Genomic DNA, 9,123 nt, shown 5'->3' with positions numbered 1-9,123 from the left:
ACATCACTTAACTTTTCTTTCATATTAAAAATGGTCTAGTTTGGATTTTTGCAGCATTAGTTCAAAAGCAGAGTATTAGGGATAAACACTTCTGGAAAAAATGTCTGCAAGGTTGCACAAAATTCTTTTATTTCCAAACATTCTGGTAGCAAGCTACTTAAAGTTGTTTGTATGTTTTCTTCAGCAGCTAATAATTTTCTTTTCAACTTCTTCTGATGGTACTTTTGATTTCACCATTGTTGTTGTCAAGAAAACCTTTTGATACCATAAAAACAAGTACATTCAAAAGAAACTGACCACAGAGTATTTTGTTTTGATCTGATAAATGTTTCTTTATTCCTGTTTCTCAAAGGAGTGGGAATAATACTTGATTTGTGTGTATATGTGTTTCTCACATTAGATATTAATTTCTTGTGACTCATCGAGCAGATTGACATGTGTGCTAATCACCTAATCTGGTGTCAGTTTGAGGATTAAGAGTGTAGGGGTGGACTCTAGGCTGTCAATCTGGAGATAACCGATGAGACTTCTGTGTGGGCATGGCCTTCTCCTGAGAATTCTGAGAAATATAGTACTTCCTCCATGGAGGTGGAAGACATCTCTCTCTCTGTCACTCCCTGGGAGACATTGCAGAACACATGCCACATGGATGCAACCAAACCTCAGAAGCTGGTGAAGCCACAGAGAGAACCTTAGGGGCAAGCACTGAGATGCTTACAATGCCATTGGACCCAAAGACTTTCTACCCATTGGCTTGTGATCATCCTGCCTTTGGCTTCATTGCATGTTTTGCATGAGTCTGAAGAGAACTTTATAGATTGATATCAGACATATGGGCTAATATCAGACTTATGGCCTTGGACTGGACTGGGTTGTGTGTTTTCTCAATGTTCAATTCCTCTTTTATATAAACCTCTCCCTTAAATACATATGCATGTTTATGAATTTGTTTCTGTAGACCACCTGGACTAACACAACATGCAAAATTAATATCTCAAGAGTTAAGTGGTGAGTTAAGCAGCAGAAAATAAAATGCTTATTTTTAAAGCCAAATATTTCATATCATATCATGTCAAACTCTGCCTGAAATTATTATCTTCCAAAACTCACAGTTGAAGAAAAGTTATTATTTAAAAAAATATATTTAAATAATATGAAGAGTTTCAAATGACTTTAACAATTGAAAGAAAATGTAGCACAATCTAATTTTTATTTATGCAGATAACTTAGATATATTTTCTTTAGCTTTGTTGTCACCAGTAGTTTTCATGTGGATGAGCAAAATCATTCCAATTCAATACAACTGTGTAATTAAAATAAATTGTTGTCAGAGATGTTTAACAAGTGCTCTAATATGAAAAAGTTAATTTTCTATGATAGATCTTTTGGAATGAGATTTCAACTTGTTAATAGGTAATTCCCTTAAAATAATAAAATGATAATTCCATTGAATGCATATCTCATTCAACACAGTAACATTGATTGCAAAGTGTAGTGACTCCCTAAAGCAGGGTAAAACTGCTCTGAGATTTTCGATCTTGCCCAGGGTGGAGAACCTCATCTGTCTTCCATGACTGAGTGGTAGGTGCAGACCACAGCCCTAGCAGCTCAGTGGCTAGCAGCTTGGTGCGTAGTCCAAGGCTTTTTAAAAACCAAGCAAATATATGTTGACTTGGGATGTCAATCTGAAATGGTGTATTTTTTATACATATTAGGACCCTGGAGAAAATTTTCAAATATAATTTGTGGTTAAGATATAGAGCTACAATATTAGAGTAAGCTTTTTAAAAAATCATTTTATTGGAGGCTCATACAACTCTTATCACAATCTATACATACATAAATTTTATAAAGCACATTTTTACATTCATTACCCTCATCATTCTCAAAACATTTGCTCTCTATTTAACCCCTGGCATCAGCTCCTTATTTTCCCCCTACCCTCTCTACTTCCCCATCCCTCATGAACCCTTGATAATTTATAAATTATTATTTTATCATATCTTACACTGTCTGATGTCTCCTTTCATCCACTTTTCTGTTGTCCATCCCCCGTGGAGGAGGTTATATTTAAATCCTTATAATCAGTTCCCCCTCTCTTCCCCACCTTCCCCCCACCCTCCCAGTACTGCTACTTTCATCTCTGGTCCTAAAGGGATCATAGTCCTGGATTCCCTGTATTTTCAGTTCCTATCTGTACCAGTGTACATCCTCTGGTCTAGCCATATTTGTGAGGTAGAATTTGGATCATGATAGTGGGGGGTGGGGAGGAAGCATTTAGAGACTAGAGGAAAGTTGTTTGTTTCATCATTGCTACATTGCACCCTGACTGGCTTGTCTCCTCCCCGCATCCCTTCTGTAAGAGGACATCCAGTTGCCTACAGATGGGATTTGGGTACCCACTCTGCACTCCCCATCATTAACAATGATATGATTTTTTGTTCTTTGATGCCTGAAAGCTGATCCCTTTGACACCTCATGATCACACAGTGCTTCTTCCAAGTGGGCTTTGTTGCTTCTGAGCTAGATGGCCTCTTGTTTACCGTCAAGCCTTTAAGACAACACCAGATGCTATATCTTTTGATAGCCGGGCACCATCAGCTTCCTTTACCACATTTGCTTATCCACCCCTTTGTCTTCAGTGATCGTATCGGGGAAGTGAGCACACAATGATATTATATTTTGTTCTTTGATGCCTGATAACTGATCCTTTCAGCTCCTCATGATCACACAGGCTCATGTGCTTCTTCCATGTGGACTTTGTTGCTTCTGAGCTAGATGACTGCTTGTTTACCTTCAAGTAAGACCCTAGATGCTATATCTTTTGAAAGCTTTTTAAAAACATTTTTCACCATAATTACATTATCTTCATGATTATGATACATAAAATAATTTAAAACAACTGTATGCCAGTTGGTGGAGGTTTAATTGAAATTAATGTATTCTAAAGCCTTTACTTGAAAGGAAAAAATAATATAGACATTGGCAAAATTTTAATGCTGTTAATTTTAGATTGTATGTTACATTTCAATGATAAACTAAATGATAACTTTCACATCAGTGCAATTAAATAAGCAATGGAACAGCGAATCTCTATTTACCTAAAATACAGCAATAAAGAATGAAAAAAGAAAAATCATCTGCTGCTCCAGGAGCAGCAAGCATCCATGCTGACATGGCCAAATCCAAGAGCCAGGAGGCGCGCAACCCATCCTGAAAATGGAACAGAAATGGCATTTCGAAACCCTAATACAGAAACCTGAATGAATCTCTTAAGCAAGAGGAACCCATGTTCCTGAGGTGTATGCTTTTCAAGAAGTACAATGAGATAGGCCTGAAGAAAATGCAGGCTAACATCACCAAGGCCATGGATGCTCATGCTGAGGTTACCATTGATTGCTCTTGTGAAGGCAAGGAAATAAAGGCTAATATGCCAATGGGTGTCAACTGCAAACTCAATTGTCCTACATTGCTCATTCCAAACTCGACAAATGGGATCCAGCTTGTATTGCCAAGGGTCTGCGACTCTGCCAACCCAAGGTCCAGCCCAAGGTTCAAAGCAAAACTGGCGTTCCATCCAAGGCGTTGACTCCAGCTCAAGTTCCTAAAGGTGCCCAGGTTCGAAATAAAGAGGCCCAGACTCCAGGTCAAGCTCCCTAAGGGCCCCAGACCCAGAGCAAGCTCCCAAAGGTACCCAGGCTCCAAGAAAATAGAGTTCTGCTCCTGAGGATAAGAGGGACTACTACTGTACTCCTGGGCTGCCAGCTTCACAGAGCCGGTGTCCTCCTGTGTTCTTTGCACCAATAAATCTGAGGTGGGCAAAAAACAATGACAAAGCAAAAGAAAGGCTATAATAATAAACCAGTACATCGGCAGAAGCTTATTCAAGTGTAGACATAATCACAAAATAAGTACATAAAAGTGAATTATTTTAAATTACATAAGAAAATGACTCTAATCTGGTTTTATACTCTTTATTAAAAACATACCATCTATGTTGACAAAGAGAGATATAGCAATATGATGACTTCCTTTATGGCTTTATTGGGTATTTTGAAATTTTTTTGTAAAGGGCAATAAACAGTTTAGGTTCAGTGAGTAGTTCTCTGCCAAAACTACTTAATTCTGCAGTTGTATTAAGTGAGCAACTATAAAATAAATTTTTTTAAAATGGTCATAGCTCTGTTTCAATAAAACGTTATCACAAACCCACAAGCCATAAACAAGTTTATATGCATATAACCTCAACTACTTGACTATTGAAACACTACAAAGGTGGATGAAGGAAATAATGAGGACTACTGAAGAAGAATCGATGCATTTGAATGGCGGTGCTAGAAAAGAGCATTGAAATCATCCTAGCCTGCTGAAAGGAAACACTGATCTGCGCTGGAAGAACGAAGGCCAGTGTGCTCTTTAGAGACGAGGACGGCCATACTTTGATCGTATGTTCTTTGGACTTATTGTCACGAGAGACTAGTCCCTGGAGAAGGACATCATGCTTGGTAAAGTGGAGGGGCAGCAAAGGAGAGGAAGGCCCTTTAGAAATTGGATTCACACAGTAGCTGCATGAATGGGCTCAGTCATAGGAACAATTCTGAGGCTAGCACAGCATTTTGTTCTGTTTGACAGAGGATCACCATGGGTCAGAGCTGATTCAATGCCACCTAAGAACAATTCACAGCGTACATATACTATGCAACAAAACAAACACACGCACACACATACATACACACAACAGAAATAGCAAAGGATAAACTATAAAACTAGGAACTCCTAAAATTTTGATACTTTTCTGCATTGAGATATTTCTCCAAAGTGTAAAGAAAGAACCCACAACCAGGAACAAATTTTGATATTATTGTAAAAAAAGAGTATTATCTAAAATTTATAGAAAACTTCAACACCTCAACAACAAAAAGACAAATAATACAATTGAAAAGAAGACACTTCATCAAAGAAGACATTCATGCAACCAGCAAACATGCGAAGAAATGGCCATGATCATTATCCATTAGAGAAATTAAAATACAATGAGATATTATCTCACACCAGCACAAATGGTATAGTTTATAAAACAAAATATAAAATAACAAAGGCTGGGAAGGGTGTAGAGATATTAGAATCCTCCTACATCTGTATGTGGGAGTGTAAAATAGTGTAATCACTGTGGAAAATCATATGACACTTTCTTAAACTTTTAAAAATAGAAATATCATATGTCACAGCAATATTTCCACTATATATATTAAAGAACTAAGAGCCATGAGATAAATATATAATGCATACTTATGCTGAAAAACACCCCTTGACATGGATGCACATAGAGGACATTATGTTGAAGGAAATTAGTCAATCACAAAAGTAAAATATTGTATGTGACCGCTAATGGGAAAAAAGTCAATAAAAGATTCTCACATTGAAAAACAAAACAGAAACACTCTTTGATGGGATCAGAGAGCACAGAAGGCTAGGTTACTGGCTACAGGATAGTCACCTGTTGTCAAGGTTGAAGGATAATGGAATGTACAATAAGAAGGAGGTCAGCATAAAAATTTGGAAATGGGAGAATGCAAGGGTTAATGGCTATATAGGTAAATACTATGATGTACACATACCTGAAATGACAGTGATGCATAACCGCATGTACACATGTGTACAGAGATACACAGACTTGACAGGTCTGGGTGTGGGAGTGGGCATATATACCTACCCTGGGTGTGTGCATGTGTGTGTGTTGTTGTTGTTGTTGTTGAAGGCTGTAAAATCAGTTCCAACACAAGGAAACCCTGACCAGCCCTGTACTATCCTCCAATTCTTAATATACTTTAGCCCATTGTTGCAGCTACTGTGTCACTTGATCTAGATGAAGATCTGCCTGTTTTCTGCCCCTCCACTTTACAAAGCATATTATATGAAAGAGAATAATTATACATGGTATTGAACTTTGCTGCAAATATATTCATGAACATGGTGCTGAATATATGAAGCAAAGTTACGAAAACGTCTTAGACACAATCAAACACCTTAATGGAGTCAGTTACATACTTGGCCTACAGCCTCAGGGCCATAGTCCCAGGGGACAGCTAGGTCAACAGAAATAGCATCTCCACAAAGACAATGTTCTATAACCTTCCTTGGGGAATGGCAACTAAGGTTTGTTAAATGCATGAGCAGTCAACAAAGGCCCATTTTTTTTATCTACCTGTCCTGAGAAAAAAAGTGTGATGAAAATCAAAGATACATAAAACAATTAGTCCAACGGACTAATGGACTATCACTTTCCAAGAAACTCAAACAAGAACTAAATGGTATCCACTACCTACATCATACCAGTACCAACTTCTCTGAAAATAATCAAAACCACTCGTGTCTCCTCGGGGAGACGGACAGGGCTCTCTAATCCCATGAACAGGTTCAGTGTTGCAAACTCACTGAGGCAGGTCTACCCTGTCCCAGAGTCCCTACCAGTGATCATTGACTCGATGCAGTGAGTGAGGTTTTAGTTTCATTTATTTTAGGTACAAAAGCAAGACCATGGTATTAATAATGCATAAAACAGCAGATTTCATCATTTTCATATCCTATTCTTCACTTTTTTGATCACAATATAAGTCTTTTTGGATTTGTGATGTACATAATGAGAGTTTCCTCAGGAGGAAAGTATGATTAAAATATTCTGGAAACAATACTAACTTGCTATTTCGAAAACCTACATTCCACTACTATTTTGGCCAGTCTATCTTGCTCTATGCATGCATATACGGACATGTGTCATATACTATATCATGGGTTTTTCTCTTCATGATTTAGAAGGAAGTTTGGGGTTTTTTTTGGAAAATGAGCAAAGAACATTTAGCTCTGGCTTTCCCCTGTCCATAAGCCAATTCATATACCCTAAAAATGTGAAGAAAATATTTGTCTAATTTATAAGCTCTTTTAAAATTGACAGTTTTTTTTCAAAAACAATTTTGGTGTGTTGGTAAATATGGACTTTAAAAAAATTGTAACATATTTTGATGAGATTCCACATATTCAAATGTCACTTCAGAGTTGTAACTTACTAGAAAACCTTATTATCTGCAATACAGAATTGCATGTGGCGATAACTCAATTTCAACTACATAAAGTGGTCCCATTGTGTACTGAAAGTGTTAAGACGTCTTCCCAACTGAGTAACTTACTCCTAGAGAGTGACTTATGGGGTCTATTAACTTCAACTCGATTACAATGAGAAAAAGGAATTGACCTGCCTTGGTTGAAATATATCCTAATCTGTTCCAGTCAAGTGTAAGGCATGAAATAGACCTGTATGTAATTTATAGATCCCAATTATCTGTGTTTAATCAATAGTTTTTGAGCACCAACTATTCAAAGCACACGACAGTCACATTGGAGGATACAATTGTTAAAGAATAGTCATGTGCTTTGAGGAGCTACAAAGTTGGGATATTTCAATCCTATTTTGGGGGTTATACACTAGAAAAGTGTAAACAAACATAAGACAAAGCAGAGAAACGTGGAAAAGGCCAAAAGCACTCTCCTGTATTTGGGATGACAAACAGATATTTAATTGAACTAATAGTTTTATGCCAGAAGTCCTGTGGGTGTAGTGGCTATCCATTGAGCTGCTAACTGAAGTCAGTCGTTGGAAATCGCCAGAAACTTTTTGGGAGGAAGACAGGGCTTTCTACTCCTGTAATGAGTTACAGTCTCAGAAACCCGCAGCGGCAGGGCCTCCCTGTTCTCTGAGGTTGCTATGTAGTGAGAACAATGTGATGGTATGGTTCTGGCATACATATATAATTATTTACTTTTACTTAACTATATATATGAAATGATGTAGCAAACCATGTAATATGGATATCAATAAAAATGTGGAAAATTGAATGATTTTTATGAAATTTCTATTTTAAAAGTTATATAATTAAGCAGTGGGTGAATTTACAAGCATCTCATTACCCAATTATAGTTTAGAACAATGTTCAAAATGGCTTCACTGTGTATTTGAATGTCTCAAAGAATAAGCAACTGCTATTAATTTGTTTCTTTCATTCTATCTTAAATTTGAACTTCCACTAGAACAAACATCACAAAATGAACACTTTATATGTATCATTAGAAAAAAATTTAATAATGCCATCTATGCTATTTTTCCTATATATTTAATATCTTGCACGGTATAGTCCTTCTTTCCCTAAATTCAAACTGAAAGCTCAGGCCGAAATAAAATGTACAAAACTGGCTTATTTGGGACACCGTTTAAATTGGAAGATCTTTAAAGATCTTTAACATTGAATTTATAATTGTCTTAGAGGCACAGTTCAGAAAATAATCTTATTAACCCTTGAGTGTTAAAATTATAAGAATGTTTAAAATAATTAAATCATAAGCCAGCATTCTAAAAATAATACCATTTGAGTCTTACGCTCTCGCCTTTAGAAATGTAGTTTTATTAGCACATTCAAGATACTATGAGTCTCAAAATCACTGTGAGTCTACATAATTTGTTTTTGATATTATAAGCAGGTTTTACACTTTACAGTCTGTAAGTAATATTCTATTTTAGAACCATTTCAACTTAATATCTGTCTCAATTACTTTGAGATCTTACAACAGAAATACCACAAACAGAAATTTACTTTCTCACAGGAAGCTTGACTTCTGAATTCAGGAGCTGACTCTACAGCATGGCTGTCTCACTCTGTGGGCTCTGGAGGAAGGTCCTGGTCCTATTCAATATTCTGTTCCCAGGCGACCTTCATATGTCCTGGTTTCTGCCTTCCCCATTCTCGGCTTGTTTTTCTAATCCCGTGTCTGCTCTTTTTTATCTCAAGAAGGAATGACTTTAAAACACCCACAGTATTACCACTTCATTGGTAAAGAAAAGAAAAGTCATATCTGAATGGGATTATAACTATTACAGAGGTTAGGATTTACAAAAATTGGGGGAGGGGGTCACAGTTCAATCCATAATTACATATATCTAATATACTATTTATTAGATATAATATTAAGTGTCCTTTATGTAAGAACAAAAAAAAAAAGGATTTACTGCCCTCATTAATATTATCTAATAATTCTTTCTTGATTTAAAACTTGCTCAAAAGGACTAAAAAATAT

This window comes from Echinops telfairi, unplaced genomic scaffold, assembly GCF_000313985.2.
Source record: "Echinops telfairi isolate 266 unplaced genomic scaffold, ASM31398v2 ScPeMD7_6;HRSCAF=24_1, whole genome shotgun sequence".
NCBI classification, from domain to species: Eukaryota; Metazoa; Chordata; class Mammalia; order Afrosoricida; family Tenrecidae; genus Echinops; species Echinops telfairi.
The sequence above is the reverse complement of the archived record's forward strand: the minus strand, read 5'-3'. Positions refer to the sequence as shown.